Raw genomic sequence first — 18,143 nt, forward strand, 5'->3', positions numbered from 1 at the left:
TAGTGCTCAATTTACTCACACTCTTGCCCCATAGGCATTTGCTTAACATTCAGCCTAGAGAGACAGAGACATATTTTACAGAAGTCAAAAATTGCTATTTTGTGACATTTTAGTTGAGCCTGGTAAATGTATTACCCTACTGTGGCCACTTGGATTGGTTTCTAATGAACCCGTCTAATAAACTAGCCCTTCATTTAATTAATCCAGGTTAATCCCAGACAGATCTCAAGAGTTATTATCTCTTCCGTGTATTAAGAGACCTGCCATTTTTGCTACAACAGAATCTGCATTTTCATTATAAACATAAGCATCTAAAATTATGCTCTAGAGGTAGGATATGAATAAAAGGGATTCCTCACATCTATGCATTGTGACAAGTTCTTGGAAAGATTCCTGCTGAAGAATGTATCCAAGCAACACAATTTCCTCACTTGAGATCATTCTGGTAGTTGTACCTGAAGCCGGCAAATCTCAAGAGACAGATTGGCATATATTTCAGGAAGGAAGTTTGTGTTGATAAACGGTGTGGCATGGGTATTCCCTTAGACACCAGTGGTGAGACTTGGAAGGGTCACTGAGGCAGAAGAATTTATGAGGTCAGCTTGGTCTCACTAACACATCTCACAGCTATAAACGTTTAAAAGCCTTGGCTGTACTGTCATAATTTATCATGGTCTTTAGAGATGAAAACAACCTGATAGCTCGGTCATTGAGTCCAGACATTGAGTCCAGTCCTTGTTCGCTTAACCTTCTTATTGGGTAGCTTGATATTCCCTTTAGGGCAGCCTCCCATTCAGTGGCTTAGCAGTCTGTGTGCATTCTGAAATGTAGGCTGCATCCACACCATATATTTAATGCACATTTAAAGCGTACACACACCCCTGAAGGAATCCTGGGAACTGTAGTTTGTTAAGGATGCTGGGCACTGTAGCTACAGTTCCCAGGATTCTTGGGGGTGTGTGCTTTAAATGTACTTTGCATGTGTGGTGTGTATGCAGCCCTACTCCGTGAGTTTGAGATAATTCCATATGAAACTTAAACCTTCGTGAACTGAAAAGAAACTGGTCTTGTCACCCACTCCCTCATTATTTTCTTGAACAATAAAACCTCTATTTTGGTGCTGTAGTGTAGGGATTAAATCAACATCTATGTAGATGTGCATTTATCCAAAGCAGTTGCTTTTAGCTATAAATCAAGGCTCTTTTCATCTCTCTTGGTTTCAGGGGTCTGGGGGGATGACGACCATAGCAACCTCCCTCAGTTAATAAGATATATAAATGTAATATGTTAAGAAAACCTAAGGAGAGAGTGTTTTTCGGACAACAGCCCTGATGAAAGACTGTGTAGAGAGACAAGAATTTATAGTCAGTATCAGTATTCTGAATCTAAACTCACCAGCCAAAGACCAAGAGGAGGTTGAGTTCAGTGTCATTCACTGGATTGGACCCAAACTTAGTCATGCTTAGCTAACCTATATCCCATTGATTCCAGTAGAGCAGTTCACACATTATGCTGTTCACAGGTACAAGGGTTTTGTACACATGTATAAATGCTTGTGGGAATGATTGTACACATGGTGTATTTAAAAGGAAACATGTGAACTAACCTAAAAAAATGAGTACAGAGTACATGTAACCACATATTGAATATACCTGTGTAAGATTGAATGCAGTGCTCTACTGTATTTACTTTAAGCATCTGACAAAGTCTGAGTGGATTGCCTTTTTTTTGGTATGAGGACAAGAATGATGATTATGATGACCATTGCATGCACCCTTTGCTTAGGCCACTTTGTACAGCACCAAGAAGTTTACAAGCAAAGGGTGATATCTTATGATCAAGCTTTAAGCTGCCCAGAGTGGCTGGGGAAACCCAGCCAGATGGGTGGGGTATAAAATAAAATTATCACTACTACTACTACTACTACTACTACTACACCTTATGTCCTACTTCTGAATAAATGTCCATAGGATCAGGCTGCACATCTGCCAACTAATTTCAACCTCTGAGCAGATGGAGCAAGCATTAAATCCACAACCAGGTTAGTGCCTGGAATAGAACCTCTTTTGGAAGGACAATCATGGAGATTTTTTAAATAAAAAGTTCTAGCTATACTAAGTCTAGACAATTTTAAAAAATATTGTTTATTGATTTATATGCTGCTTAATTGGTAAAATGGTTTCTAAGTGATTTACAAGTATAAAACTGATTACAAAGAAGCAACAACACACCCATGGGCAAATTAAGAGGGCAACTGATTGCAGACTAGACTTTGCAGTGCGCCTAGCTACCTTGCAAGTCAATTGAACCACTTCCTAACATGGGGAAGGTCATTCCCCTAACATTGGGGGATGGGGGAAGGGGTTCTTCCTCATCCAGCTGTCTCTTCCTCTTGACTGGAATGTAGGGAGCAAAACTTGTTTTCACATACTTGACTGATCCAGTGTGAAGATGCTTAGTGTTTTCCACATTAACAGTGAAACGGTGGCTGTGTATTTTACAATGTACACCCTTTTCCTCTGTTTATGTAACAAGAGGCACCGGAGGAACAGATTTAGGTGTTTTTTTTAGTATGGTTCTGTGGCAGCCATAACTGATTTCCCAATGAAATGATAATAACAGTATTTGAAGAAGTCACCATAACTGAACATCTTCTGGGGTAGTAATTTTCCATGTCCATTATGTTCTGCATTTCGATGAAGTCAACAAAGTAAGGTGCTGGTTTAAGAAATATCTAATTTACTTTGTTAATGAGTAAGGGAACAGCTGGAAAAAGAATTATGTACTGTAAACACAGACTTGTTTGGAGCTTAATGCAGGGAATAGCCTCTTTCCAATGTTAACAAAATACTCGTTTTATGTAACACTGTAATTAAATTCCCTCCCCAAGGAAAACAAAGATAAGGTAAAATTTTAGTGGAAGGCACAAATGATTCTGAATGTATGTTATTGTTGAAGGATGCCTGTATCTTTATTTAGATGGGAAAATTGAGAAGTCCAGGCATTTAAAAGTCAGGGATTACGTAGCTGAAGGAGATCCGATCAGCAGAAGGAGGGTGGTGTGGGAGTTGGGAGAAGGGCTTCTTTAAAAATAACCTTTCCTACGTTTCTTTTATTTATTTGGACAGTTAGCCTGCCCACTCTGGCAGCTCTGAGGAGGTTACAACAACAGATTGTGGCTGTGTACACATTGCTGCTTACCCCAGCTCCAGCATGCTTCCACTGCTTGTGTTTGAAGCCAAGTACACATAAAGTTAGCCACAATCCACATGCATCCTGTCGTTTCTTGAGAAATACTCTTGTGCTTCCCTTCAAACCAGCTTCCAGTCAATTTGAAAATGGGAGCAGCAGTTAAGCTGAGGTGTGTACATTTCAGAGAGCTGTTGCGCATGTGCAAATGATAGCACATGCGCAGATGACAGCTTCAGTGAACTGGCATGAGGGAGGAAATCAGGTAATGGGCCTCAGGTGAAGACATCCCCAACCCCTCTCTGGGCAAGAATGTGACATGAAACAGTGCGAGACGGGGGGGGGGGGTGACCTTGCTGCATTTCAAGCCACTCAAATTTACATAGCCTTAATCACAACAGCAGCTCAGCGTGGTATTGTGGTTAGATTGGAGTGTTGAATCCAGGTTCAAATCCATGAAGCTTGCTGGGTCACCTTGGGCCAGTCACTATTCCTCAGCCTAATCTACCTCACGGGGATGTTGTGATGAGAAAATGGAGTGGGGGGGGGGGAGAGAGAGAGGAAAGGTGGAATATGACTGTAATAATGAATAAATAAAATTTCCCCACCAGTCTGAGCACAAACACAGTAGGATGCACGAAGTCTGGATGGAGAGGGAGGGAGGGAGGGAGGGAGGGGAGAAAGAAAGAAAGAAAGAAAGAAAGAAAGAACCTGAGAACACAATCTATGTGGCAACAAATGGTCACTCAAGAACTAGCCATCAGGAGGAAGAATAGGTTGCCTTTCTGCCTATCCCCACCCTCACTGGTTCAGGTTACTAACAGAAAACATTGCTGCATTTACTCACAACACAGCAGAAAATAGTTCGACTTCTTTAAAAAAGGAAAATAAAAAGGGAAGACCCACTCACAACCAGCTAATTTTCATCATAAAATCTGAATTCGTTGACTTTAAAATCCCCTTTGTGTGTGTGTCTCCACATTATACATTTAAAGCATATTCAACACACAAGGCATATGACACCCCCCAATAATCCTGGCAACTGTACTTTCCCCCCACAGAAGTACTGTTTCCAGCACTCTTAACCAACTACAGTTCCCATGATCCTTTGGGGGATGTCATGTGCTTTAAATGTGGATGGAGTATGCTTTAAATATATAGTGTGGATCTGCCATTCAAAGATAAGAGACCTGACAGCAACTTAACAAGAGAGTTATGGATCATTTGAACAGCCTTCTAAAGTGCTTTACTAGGAAACACTGCAAATGATTTTTAATCATTAATAGCTTCATTTTAACTAGAACTGGGTGGGAAGGAAACAGAAAACTTTCCACTTTGGGACCTTTGGTATCTTTAATGAATCACTGACACGGCCCAGGAACTAGAGGTTAATGTTGTAGTAACCATTATCTTGCCACCTGCTTCTGATTAGTAGCAGTAGCCCATTTAACTCCACCACAGTGGATACAGCTGACCATTTACTAAAGTTGGACTTGCCAGACTGTGCATGAAGCCACGTGGGAAGTTAGTTTTAAACCACTGCTTGAACGTACGCCTCTCAGTTTCCTTCTCATCCAGGAGCAGGTCTATTTTGTCAAATCACAATCTGTTTACATGTTACGCGTCCTTGGATTTTATATCCAAGCTGTTTAGTTATCTCCCTTATTGTAAGGTTCTCAGATGCTGTAACGCTCAGTCCTCCGACAATGGCAGAGCTCGTCTTCATCTTGTGGATGTGATTCCTGCTGATGGCACCAGCACACAGTTGTCCAGCAGCCATGTGCAGTTATGCACAATATCAAAGAGATATCAGATAAGCGTTGAAGGTCAAAACATGGAAACTTAAAGGTTCATGACAAGATTGCTAAAAGCACACAGTTGATGGAGAGCATTTGGAATTTCTAGGCAATGAATGCAGCACTCTCACAGGAGTATTTTCTTTAACTCCTATGCCGTAAAATCAACAGGAGGTTTGCAGAAACCTCTGGAAAAACCTTGATGATTGAAGAAGTGAGGCAAGTCAGAGGCTCACACTTTCCAAGTGTCCTTTGGCATGAAGGGTGTCAGGTGTTGGACAAAATCTGTCTAGGGGTTTAGGATAGAGATGAGGAAATTGTGGCCCTCCAGGTGTGGCTCTAATTCTCTCTCTTTTTTTTAAATGATATTTATTGAAAATTTTAAAATTATAAAAGAGAACAAAAAAGAAAAAACAAAGAAAAAACGAAGAAAAGACAAACCACAGTCAAACAATACAGATTAATAAAAATAAAAATAAAAAAAACACACGACACAATTAAAAGACAAAAATATTTAAAAACAAATCCAATATTCTCATATCTTTAACTGTCATTACCTTCTTTCTTTGACCTCCTCCTCCCCCCTTTTTTTGTATCCTGATTATTAATTGTCACAGCAAATCCTTTCCATATTTCATAATATTCTGTCATTACTTTACCTTAATCTATTTTAATCTTATCTTACTATGAAAACCTTAAAACTTAAAACTTAAATCTTATTTTTACCAATTTCTCATAAGCATAATATTCTTACATAATTCTTTAAACATTTTTACTAAAGCCAAATAATTTTGTTCCAACATTTTTTTAACATTCATCAATTTTGTAAAACAATCATAATAAAAGAAATAACAATCCAATCTTCATCCAGCGTCTCTTCCTCCTGGACCCGGGTTTTGTCAGTCCTTTCTATCCCATCAATCTAGCGCATTAACCTGGTAACCTTATGTCCGAGGCCCTTAAGTCTCTTCCATGTCCCTTCCGCAGCTCTTCTTCATATTTATAGCTATATTTTCCTTTATCTCCTACTTCTTTCACTCTTGGGAACTCCAGCTTGACAGTGCTTTTGCCCTTCTCGACAAATCAGCCCCTTTTCCATAGTTCCCACTAAGCTCCATGTGGTATTTAAGAACATGTTTCAAAGTCCCTCCAAAGTTGAGAGCCCTCACAACCCCAAACACCTCACGGCCCATTGCCAGACTCGAAAAGTCCAAACCTCCCTGCATAGGGGGGTCTATCCAACCCCCCATTTCCAAACCAAACCAAACTTTATCTTTCCAAACCTGGCTTTTTCCAAGTTCCTTTGTCAAATCCAAGAATTCATGTTCCTGCTGGGCCGCAACTCCCTCCATCTCTGGCGCCCAAGATTCTGCAACATCCTCTTCCCTCATCTGATCTGTCAGGGCGCACTCCTGATCTAATTCCTGGGTGGGCTCTATATAATATCCCACTGCCTGTCCAAAATTTCTAATCGCATCAGTCATAAAATCCATCTTCTCATGTAGCTGTTCCAGTAGGGCACTTGTTTTACAGAAAGCACTCAACAGAGCTTCTGAATACATTGTCCTGCAAGGTCAGAAGTCTATTCCCACGATCGTAATCTGTAACAGCTGCGAGCTTCCCGATTCAAAATTGGTTACAGTTTCACAGGCTCCCTCTAGGGGAAAAACTTCTGCTTGTTCTTTTCTTTTAAAAACAAATCTACAACAAAGTTTCCTTTTTCAGATATTTTGTCAATATTTGTTCCTTTAAAATGTGAAGGGGAACAATGCAATCACTATGTATCTCTTCCTTTAGCTATCTGTCAGAAACGTTTGTCTCTGGTCAATGAGCTTCAAAGAACGTCAGTCCTGACACCCCGCTCCAGGATCAAGACGGTGGAAAGTTACTTTACTTTACTCTCACTTCTGCAGGTTTAAACAGTCCAGAAAGAATCCCCCCTCTTCTCCTGCTTCCGAAGCGGGTTCCACAATTTGAAATGATGAAAGTTAATCCTTTAGAAGCGATTTTCAGAACTTTAGTTTGCAGTGTCTTTGCTTTAATCTATCTACAAAGAAACGGAAGGCTGACTTCCTGTTTAGACCTTCCCGTTTCAGTGCCAAATTAAATTAAATTAAAGTTTTCCTTTCTGCTCGCAAATCCTTATTTAGAGTCCAATTGTCCGAAACTTAAGTACTCACGGGTGGTTGTTTTAAAAGCCAAATTGTCCCAGGAAAAAGGCAGCGCTCTCCGGCAACGGCTGTGCGGCTTCGCTCCACGGAAGAAGCAGTTGACTCTCAGCACCGCGCCACTTCCCCCTCTTCGCTTCAGAGCCCGTTAGTGGGTTCCTTTGCAGGTTGGGGGGGCGCTAAAGGTGCCCGCCGAGTCCCATGGTCACAGGCTTCATCCGCCTGTGATTTTTGAATGGGTCCCCACTTCGCCGTAGCGGAAAAAAACCAATTCCCGTGGAGCTGGTCCCTCCAATTCAGAGGGAATCCGCCATTGCCGATGGCGCCACCCCGGAATTCTCATCAGCTCCAGTCAGGAAGGACGGAAACTACAGTCCAACTACAGCTGCAGAATTCAGGAAGAATTCTGCCTGAGGCTGGTGTTACTGAGAGCATGATAGGACACAGAACAAAACTGCCCTAGGTTTTAGCAAAAACAGCAAAGAGCCTTGTGGCACCTTAAAGCAGGCTTTCCACATGTTCTCGGACTCCTACTCCCATCAACCCCAGCCAACATGGCCAATGGTTAGGATGATGAGAGCTGTAATCTGACAACACCTGGAAGGCCATACAGTAACTTTCTAATTTCTGCCTTAAAGGCACATGCTTATTATGACATAACCTTTACTTGCTGCAACACCTACCCTGATTAGATTCATTTAAAACCACCCTTCATCAACTTTGATGCGAGGGCAATTGATTTTGTGAAACTTGAGGTCTTTTGCAGGTCTACGGTTGCCCCTTCTTACGCAGTGTGGCATGCATCTCACCCATCGCCTGGAAAGCTGGAAATGTGATAAAGCAACTCCCCAGCAGCAAGGGCTCCCTTCTTCCTCAGCTACATTTGGGTATTGTGCTACAGGTGCTGGTGTTGAGGCCTTCCTAGGCTTCCCCAAGTGCCATACAGAGCCGTCTTTCCCATTGGTCTTAGTGGTTCGTTGCACCAGGGCGCCGGCCTCTCGGGGTGCCCTAGTGAGTGGGGGAGCTGCGCGCCTTTGCCAGCAGCCTCCCCTTTCCCTGCACGCCCACCAGCTGTGCCCCTCCAACTATATGGCTGGCAGGCATGCAGCTTCCTTCCCAAGCCACCGCAGGAGGAGAGCGATCCCCGCAGAGGCTTAGAATGGAAGCTGCGTGGCCTCTGCATCTGCTAAAGACGGCCCTGCTCCCGGTCATTGTCCTCCTCCTGCTTCCTGATGAAAGGCGGTGTGCAGCCTTCCCAGGCTGCCTTCTTGGGTGCCCCGATGCCGGAGAGCATGTCTGCCAGTACGTTTTCCTGCTTGATCGCCGCCACCACGCTGGGGATCATATGATGTAATTGGCATGTCCCTCAGAGAAGGCAGCTGTGTGACATTGTGAATGGAATAAGAAGTCACAGAACCATGAGGAAGCATCCACTTCAGACAACTTACTGCAATAACATATCTTTCCCTATTAGACCAGACCCTTTAGATTAGATCTATCAGATCACAGGCTTTTTGTGATGTTACGAGGAGAGTTGAGTCAGTGTGGGTTTTTTTTTTATCCGGCACCGTTTAGATGTCATTCATTAGCTTTGCAACTGCTTCAATCTAAAGGCCGGATGAACAGGTGTAAGGGTATGATGATATCAGCAGCTCTAAACCTACATGGGGCTTTTATACTCTGTTTTATATTCAGAAATAGAACATGCTGTGAACACAAGGGCGAGAAACATTGCGCAGAGGCTGGCCTCTGTCCAACCAGCACTTTGCTCTGCAGCAACTTTCCGCACCAAAGAGCAGATAGCTTTTAAAACTTGGTAGACTTCTGAAATAGCTCAGAGAGAGGAGGCTGCAAAAGTTAAAAAGAGGAAAGAAAGAAAAAGCTTGGCTTTATCATGTCCAGGTCAGTCTGGCCTCCTCCTGTGACTTAACAGCTGCTTGATTTGCAAAAGTTACCAGGTTAAGCTTTTCACAGCATGGAGAGAAGCATAATCACCTGCTAATATCTGTAGATAAAGACATGGGGGGGGGGAGGGAGAGGGAGAGGGAGAGGAGTTGCTGAAAAAAGATTGGCAGCCCTAGAGCCAGATGATTGATCTATTTAGCTCTGCGCTGAGACCTCCTTTGCAGAGCACAGTCCTGTGGTAGTTAAAGGGCTGTTAGAGGGCAGTCTCCTACTTGAAGTTGTGTCCACTTCAAACCCAGTTTAAGAATAATTTGTGTTTTGTTTTGCTTTATTTATAGATGGATTTCTGTATGGCTCAATCTGGTCAAGGTGGTTCACCGTTTAAAACCCATAAAATAAAATTACTGTCAAGATTACTAAGAACAATCAGCGTGTAAAAAGCAACACCAGTGTAAAATTAATTTTAAAAGCATGCAACGTTACAAAGTGATGATCCAGCGAGTGAGATAAAAGCAGTAAGCGGCACTTAAAAACCATCAGGTTGGAGACAAAATAGTTCTAAAAGCATGGGATTTTAAAAGCCTGGAGGAGTGAGGGAAATGCCCCACTAATGCAGATGCCAGGTAAGCCTCTCTGGGGAGAGCATTTGATAATTATGGAGGCTAAGGCTATCAATGGCTAGCACTAGTCACAATGGCTATGTTCTGCTGTCATTGTCAGAGGCAATATGCTTCTGAATGACAGCTGCTTGCAATCACAGACGGGGAGAGTGCTATTGCTCCCGCTCACATGCTTCCCATAGGCATCTGGTTGGCCACTGTGAGAACAGGATGCTGAACTAGATGGGCCATTGGCCTGATCCTGCAGGACTCTTCTGACATTCTTAACCAATGTGCCACCACCGGAAAGACCCTCTCCCTTTGCCACACCATGTTAGATCGGGCTTCCAATAAAAATATTAAGGTACAGTGGTACTTCGGGTTACAGGCGCTTCAGGTTACAGACTCCGCTAACCCAGAAATAGTACCTCGGGTTAAGAACTTTGCTTCAGGATGAGAACAGAAATCAAGCAGCAGCAGCGGGAGGTCCCATTAGCTAAAGTGGTACCTCAGGTTAAGAACAGTTTCAGGTTAAGAACGGACCTCCAGAACGAATTAAGTTCTTAACATGAGGTACCACTGTACACCTGGGAGGAGGTGCTCTCAAGCTTTCATTATAAAGGTTAGTGACAGCACTTAGAACTGGGCCTGATAACAGGCTGGAAGCCAGTGCAGATGATGGAACATCCTCCCATCTGATGTCAAGGAGATAAAAAAACTACACAACTTTTAGAAGACATCTGAAGGCAGCCTTGTATCGGAAAGTTTTAAATGGTTGACTTTTTATGTTTTATGTGTGTTGGAAGAGTGGCTGGGGAAACCCAGTCAGATGGGCGGGGTATAAATAAAAAATGATGATGATGAAGCACTGGCATAATATACTGATATCTGCCAGCCCCTATTAACAATATTGCTGCTCTGTTTTGGGCCAGCTGTAATTGCTTGTCTGTCCTCAAAGGCAGCTCCGCATATAACACATTGCAGAAATCCAGCTGGGAGGTGAGAATAATAGAATGATAAGAGTTACTAGAACATGGATAGTCATAGGGCTCTCTTTGTCCAGATAGAATTGGTATTACCAGCCTAAGCTGCACAAGATGCTCCATAACACTGAGGCCACCTGTGTCTCCTGTGATGCAGCTGGATCTAAGAGCACCCACAAACCTGCTCTTCTAAGACGGGTTGGATTTCACATAAATGGCCAGACACAGACCAAACCTGAACAATGCCTCCATCTTACATGAATTGCTGCAGTTTGTTGGCCTTTATCCAGTCCATTACCAAGCTCAGATCCCATATCCCTACTGCCTCACCTAGATTAAGATCCCCAAGAAGAGGAAGCAGGGGGTCCCATCAACAGGACCTGGACTGAGCAGGCCAGAAGATTGTCTGGTCACAGTTTTCCCCATCACAGTATAGTGAAAAGGATTTTCAGGCTCCTCCAAATGACCTGTGAATTGAACATTCATCATGAGTCCCTTGCACAAAGCTTACGTGAAGCTTAGACTTTGTTCTTTATAGAGTATTTGTTCTGATTTGTTTGCGGGGAGGTTAACGAGAATTCATCCTCTTTTGCTTGTGGGATGTTTGTGCATCTTCACATTACCCATTTGTTCATCCCACACTGTCCAGGGCATTTCCTCAGCAATTTTCTAACAAAAAAACTCAGAGGTCCCCCCCCTCGGTGATAGATAGTGCTTTAATCTACTTTAATTGCACAAATCTACATTTTCAGTATCCACCTGACTTCCTCCTGCAAAATATTGACAGTCTGGAAATGACCTCTATTTAAAATATAGTCATAAATTGGAACATAGTAGCTCAGACTTCTGAAAAGTTCTAGCATGGAGGGCAAGCATAGCTCTTCAGTGATAGAGCACTTGCTTTGTCTCCAGGCAGGGCTGGGAAACCTCCTTCCTAAAACCCTGGGAAGCCAACAGTGCTGGTGGACCAATAGTCTGATTTGGTACAATACGGCTTCCTGTGTTGACAATGCCTGCAATGAAGCAAGCAAAGGGAATTATTCACTGGGTTTTTTGTTTGCTGCAAATCACATTGAAATGAGTGGGAGGTGTGCAAAGGAATGGTTGCAATGGGCTGCGTCAACATCCTATCTCATATATTGCAAGTGCAAACATCGTAGAAACCTGGAAAAGTAACATGTGGTGTGTTTTGTAAATAGGCAAGAGAGGAATTCTTTGTGTTTCCCCCCTCCCCCTTTCTTGGTCTGAAAAAGAAGAAAGGAAAGCTGGCTGAATAATGAAACAATAGTGCTGCCTTCCCTTTCCAGGACAAGGTATAGGAAGGACTATGTGGGGTAGATTACTTCACACACACACCATTCTCAGCATCTGAATGTGCTTGAATAGCAGCTTTTAATTTCAGACAGTTTACACATCTTAAAATGTGGGTCTGATTGTAATGCTGCCGTAGCCTAGAAAATATGTCAGGTCCCATAATGTAGCTTTCCTCCTCCAAAGTGTAACTGCCAATAAAGTTGTCGCAATTCCCAGTGGATGAATTAAGTTAATTCTTTATTCTTCCAAGAAAGCCTCCCGCTTGACCCTGTTGGTGAACGCAGGCATGTTCAAAGCGCAGGTCAACAACTAGGGCTGGGTGTTATGTTAGACGGGGTGAATCGGCTGCCTCAGGCAGCAAAACATGAGTGTCACGAAAGGACAGCAAATTGTACCTGATTTAATTTCTTATTATTGTATTTTTGTGTTTGGAGAGGTGCTTTGTGGGATTTTCTGCTTCGGAATAACTTGTGTGGCCTTGGGTATTACGCACCTTGACTCGGTGGAGAGATGGGATGCCATTTGTTCTTCTGCCTCAGGCAGCAAAATGTCTTGGGTAAGCTCTGCTAAAAACCCATCTCATTTCACTTTGCTGTGGACTAAAAGGTACCCTGGGGCAAAAGCAGATGAAGATTGGATTACAGCAAAGCTACTGACTTGGCAGTGGATATTTACTAGGATGGGGAGCAAACCTCAGGGGAGAGTCCACAATGAGGTAGGAAGAAACATGAGTCTTGAGCTGGAACGAAACTAAAGCTTTGGAGCTGAGTCTTGCGCTTTCCATTTGGAATCAGGATGGGGTGTTAACTGAAGCTGTGGCAAGGAACAGAAACTTCCAATAAGTTGGTATTATGCCCAACAGTACCGACTTTGAATGCCTCCTTAACCTATTTAATGGGACCTTTAAAATAAACTTTAATTTAATCCAAAGTTTTTGAGCTTGAGCTTGGTGTTGCCTGCTTGCCCAGAGTCCTGATCCCTGCTCTACTTGCACAGATGCAGGCAGGCCTGGAAGTTCCCCAAGATTGATGTGCTGCTTAGTAATAATTTAAAAAACTTACATATCTGAACCATTTATATCAGGCTTCCTTAACCTTGGCCCTCCAGATGTTTTTGGCCTACAACTTCCATGATCCCTAGCTAGCAGAACCAGTGGTCAGGGATGATGGGAACTGTAGTCTCAAAACATCTGGAGGGCTGAGGTTGAGGAAGCCTGATTTACATAAAATAGTGTAATAATGCAATATTAGAAACACTTAGATCAATTGGCATCAGAAGAATGTTCCCTCAAATGGTAAAACCCTCCTTTGCAGTGGGTAAGAAATCTAATAAACAAGATATATAAAGCGTTGGTTTTAAAAATAGTGATAAAAGGAGACCTGGAAAGCATTAGATGTAAGTAAATTATAAAAACACAGATAAAATATAGTTTTGAAAAAAAATATACAGAATTAAATTACATGCCTGGGTATTTTAGCAGGCATCAAAAGCAATACAACGAAGGCCTGATATTAACAGGCAGGCTGTTCCAGAGCATAGGTGCTGCCACACCAAACAGCCAATTTCTTGAAAGTTTAAAATGAGTATGACACGAGAGTGCAAGTCCTGTAGCCTGAGCCAGTTGTCGTGAGCACATATAGCGAAAACGGGTCTGGCTTGCCTTTGCAGATGTTAACATTTTGGTTCTGGTGGCATCGTTCTGACTCCATTGCTACAGCTATTGGGGATTATTAATAGGCTGTTATTGTATACAAGCGGCACTGGCATTTGTCATGAAATAAAAAGCTGCATAGCTTTCCCTATAAGAACAACATCAGAGCCAGAACCTGCCAGCGATGACAGCAGATGCCTGGGCATAAGGAGACAGTCAGCAATTATTTGCGCATGTCAAGAGAGCAGGGTGTATGTGTGTGTGTGGTGGTCAGTGCCTTTGCATAAGCAAGAGAAAGCAGGAGTGGCCACTCATGAACAATTGGTTTGCTCATTTAGGGTCAGGTTTTACAAGCCACCCAAGTGAGTAAGCCAAAAAGCAGTCCTGCTTTGCACTGGGACCACAATATGTATGTGTGCTAGAGAGAGAGAGAGAGAGAGAGAGAGAGAGAGAGAGAGAGAAGGAAGGAAGGAAAGAGACATTCTTTCTCCCTACATCAATTCCCAGATGCAAGTCACCCCATCCCGAAGCCACTGGCGGAGGAAGAGGGGGGCAGGGGGAGCGCACCGCCCCCAGCACCACGATCCCTGTGGGGTGCCATCACAGCTGCCCCCCCCGCACTGGGCACCACACCCCCGCAGGCAGTGCACCACACCCCCAGGACGTGTGCCAGCCACGCCCCCGCCTGCTTTCTGCCCCCGGTGCTGGAGCATGAAGTTCTGCCACTGCCTGAAGCTGCTGTTAACTGCAGCGGCAAAAACATACGGTCAGGAGTTCTTCATAGATAGCATAATACACTGAGAGCTGGTGGTAGTGGGAGGGGCATTGTGCCATCTTAAGAGGTCCCCTGCTCAGGATAATGCTACCACAGCAGGCCCATATCGGAACAGATAGTAAAGATAGTAAACTTTTGGTAATAATAATGACAACAGTAAGTTTTAATGTAGCAAAATAATACCAGCCAGGATCATTTTTTAAAGTAGTTCATTTGTTTATTATACTATTTATATGCTAGCTTTGGGGACATCATGGCCAATCAAAGCAGAGTATCATAAAAGCAGAATCAGTACCCATCATTTAGCACAGATAACGGCAGAACAGTAAAAATATAGGCTAGTTAAAACAAATAAGGTAAACCAGTATAACTATCGGAACCATATTCCATCAAGTAGTTTCCTGGAACAGTTATCCCAATACAGTATGTAGGAAGGAAGAAAAAGATGGAAGATGCACACTATGCTGTCCATGCAATAGCAATGAGGCTCCTCTTCATGTAAAAGTATTGTTATAGGGTGTTTTTTTTGGGGGGGGGGTCTGTCTGGAGGATATCTGTGGGTGCCTTCCAGGCCTGTGATCCTGTACCCAGTGAGGTTAAGAAACTAGTGTAAGAGGCTGCTGAACCAGTAAGACAAGTTTCTTGGTAACTGGCCTTCGATGGCCAGTTAAGTCCTGCCATTTACATGTCCAAAGAGGTTGGACAGGAGTTGCCCTGTTGCTACAGAGACAAATTGATGGACCTTTCCCCATTTCATGTGGCTGAATGCCATGTCATCCTAGGATGGAGAGCAATAGGTCCAAGAGGAGCTGTGTAGGTGTGAGTTTCAGCTGACACTGGAAGCTGGAGACACAGGCTGGTCTTGCTCTATTCTGGACCCAGAGCTGTGACTCCTGAGACATCTAGTGGGAGGCAAGATCTGTTGGAGTCTTAATACTGTGAGCCCTTCTGTCCTAGGCCAGGTTGTATATAGGTGTAAATAAAATCACATATCCTATCACTGTCTCCATTGACCTTCATCACAAGGAACGTGAACCCTGGGTAAGCACAGGAACCCTTGGAGTCTCTTGCACAACAGCAGGGTCTGTGAGAGGGTGGGATCCAGTTCAATGCACTGAATCCCTTATTGCTTTCCTTGTACTATCACCACAGGAGAGAGAGGCTGGGAGGTTGGGGAATGGCAAGTGACTGCTGGCAAATGTGGCAGTTTCAGGCTGCTGACTGCACCCTGTCTGCCCACATAGAGAGGCTGGGCAGCCTCTGCTGTAAATTCTATAAATACCTTTGAACATAAAGCCAGTGGAAATCTTTTTGTGAAGTTAAACATCTGTAAATGATCAACTTACATTTTCAAGATTATCTGGAGGTTACAGTTCTTTAAAATCTCTTTGGAAGGGAGTCGCAGGCTCAATCGCTAAGCCCGTAACAAGCTTTTGCCGGAATATACTAGCATGGGGTGGCTTGCGGGGATGAAGGCAGACATTAATGGACATGAGGTTGGCAGTTAAGAATTAACTGGAAAGTAGCCAGGTTTGGTGGCACTGGAAATAAGACGGCAGTGTTGTGACTATCATTCGATACACAAATATGAGAAAAGTAGTTGCTAGAATCCAGGGGAGACCAGCACTAGAGGCAGATTTAGGGCAGTGGTACGGTTGCACCAGGTGGCCAGCCAAGGAGGGCACCTTCTCAAAGCCTGAGAAGGAGACATGAGGGCTTTGACAGGGTCCTAGAGTCCTTCCACCTCCTTCTCAAAGCCTGGTAAGTGCTTACCTAGCTTTGGGAAGGAGGTGGAAGGGCTCTAGGACCCTGCCAGAGCCTCACGAGGGCTCAGGGGAGGGCATCAAATGGCCTCGCACCAGGCGGCTTATTACCAAAGTTTGCCCTGCCAGCACAGTGTGGTGGTGCTGTGAAGCTGCCCTCCTGACACTGTCTGAACAGTGTGGGGGCTTGGAAGAGGCAAGGTCAGGGCAGGCGCATCGATGGGAGTGTTGAATTGTCACTACTGGTTTGCCCACGCAGCTCTGACCTCATTGCGACTCTGCCCCACATGTACACCATCCAGGCACATTTGCTTTGATTCAGTGGTAAAGAGCTGGTTTCCCTGGGGGAAAGCGGTGGGACAAGTGAAAGTGTGGGCAAGCCCTGTGTCAGGAAGAGGGTGGCTTCTCAGCACCACCTCACTAGCCTGGCCACTCTTGTTAGGTCAATGTTCAGCCTGCATCCACACTACCCAAGTTTACAAAAACAAGACAGAACACATAAATAAAATACAGCAAATAATGCACAAAAAGAGTGAAAACACTGATTGCATTTCATTCCCATGCACTTCCCAGTGCCCAAGGGCATGGATTTTCTAGATGGACATAAGCATATATGCACACATAAATCCAGACCCAGATATGTATAGGTCATGCGTACCTGTGTACTGCCCTGGCAACTCCACATCACGTGGGTTTATCCAAAATAATCTGTGAAGCTATCAGAGCTTTCATACTTGATTCCAAGTGTTTCTGTGGAGTTATGGGATAAATAGGACACACATGCTGGAAAAGGGCATTGAGTCCATTTCTCTGAGCCCAAGTAGGGTCCCTCGGTGGTGGAGCATGAGACACCAGTTTAATTCAGTTTTGCAGGCAAACACTATTGAGAAACAGCCTTCCCGATGGTTAACTATATATGCACAGGTCATCTCCACCAGGAGCTGTGCTTTCAGTCCTGTGGATCTAATTCTGTAGAATTCCCTGCCGGAACATCTGGTACTTGGTAAAGACTTTAAAAAATCCCCCAAAATAAAACAGCAGCAGGCATTTTCGGTATGTCCCCCCCCCCCCAATTAATTTTAACTGATTTTACGCTATAGCCCTCCTGTATACCTAGTGTATACGGCTTAATACTTGAGGTATTAAGCAGCACCTGATTTTAAAAAACAACTAACTGTTGGCATAACTGAGTGGTTATATATTGTTCTTGATGATAACAACAACAACAAATTAAATGCCTTAAAATAAAATGGATATAAGAAGGCAGATAGTGCTGTATTGGCATGGACACGGTTTCCTTCTGAAACTCAGCTCAAAGCTTGGGAAAAAGAAAACGTGTAAACTTTAGGATGGAAGGAATCTTGTGACTTGAGTTTCCCAGCTTTATTTATTATTCTATTTCAGGATCTTTTGTTTTGTAGATTTTGGACAGGATCCAGAATAGTAATCCTAGAATACCAATGCATCTTTTTTTGTATGTGTCGCATATCTGCCAGATGCAAAACAGGAAGCAGAAGGTGGTGTGAACCTTTAGTAAAGCTTGATTTCACAAATTCCCCAGGAATTTCAGATCCTTGACAGATTTCACCCATTACTAATACTTGCTTAATTATACAACATTCAGATAGGATAGAATAAGACCATTAAAACAATCTACCCAATTTAGTGAGATTAAGTCTGCAATCTTACACAATTCTCTGATTTTGGAGTAAGCGCCATTGAATTCCGTGTGATTTATTTCTAAGTTAGTGCGCACAGCATGGCATTATAAGGGTGTGACAAATCTATTTTCTGTTATAGTAGCTACCAGGCTCCTTTTGGCTTTAAATTTCCCAGATTGCACTTTTGAAGAGAAACATCACCTTGACCGACAATTGAAGAACAAGTCATTGAAAGTTAATTAAATTGTCAGTTGAGGTGTTATGTTTCATGTAATACGTTATAATACAGTGGTACCTTGGAAGTTGAACGGAATCCATTCCAAAAGCTCCTGCAGCCAA

The sequence above is a fragment of the Podarcis pityusensis genome, assembly GCF_964106645.2.
Source record: "Podarcis pityusensis genome assembly, chromosome: 10".
In the NCBI taxonomy this organism is placed as follows: domain Eukaryota; kingdom Metazoa; phylum Chordata; class Lepidosauria; order Squamata; family Lacertidae; genus Podarcis; species Podarcis pityusensis.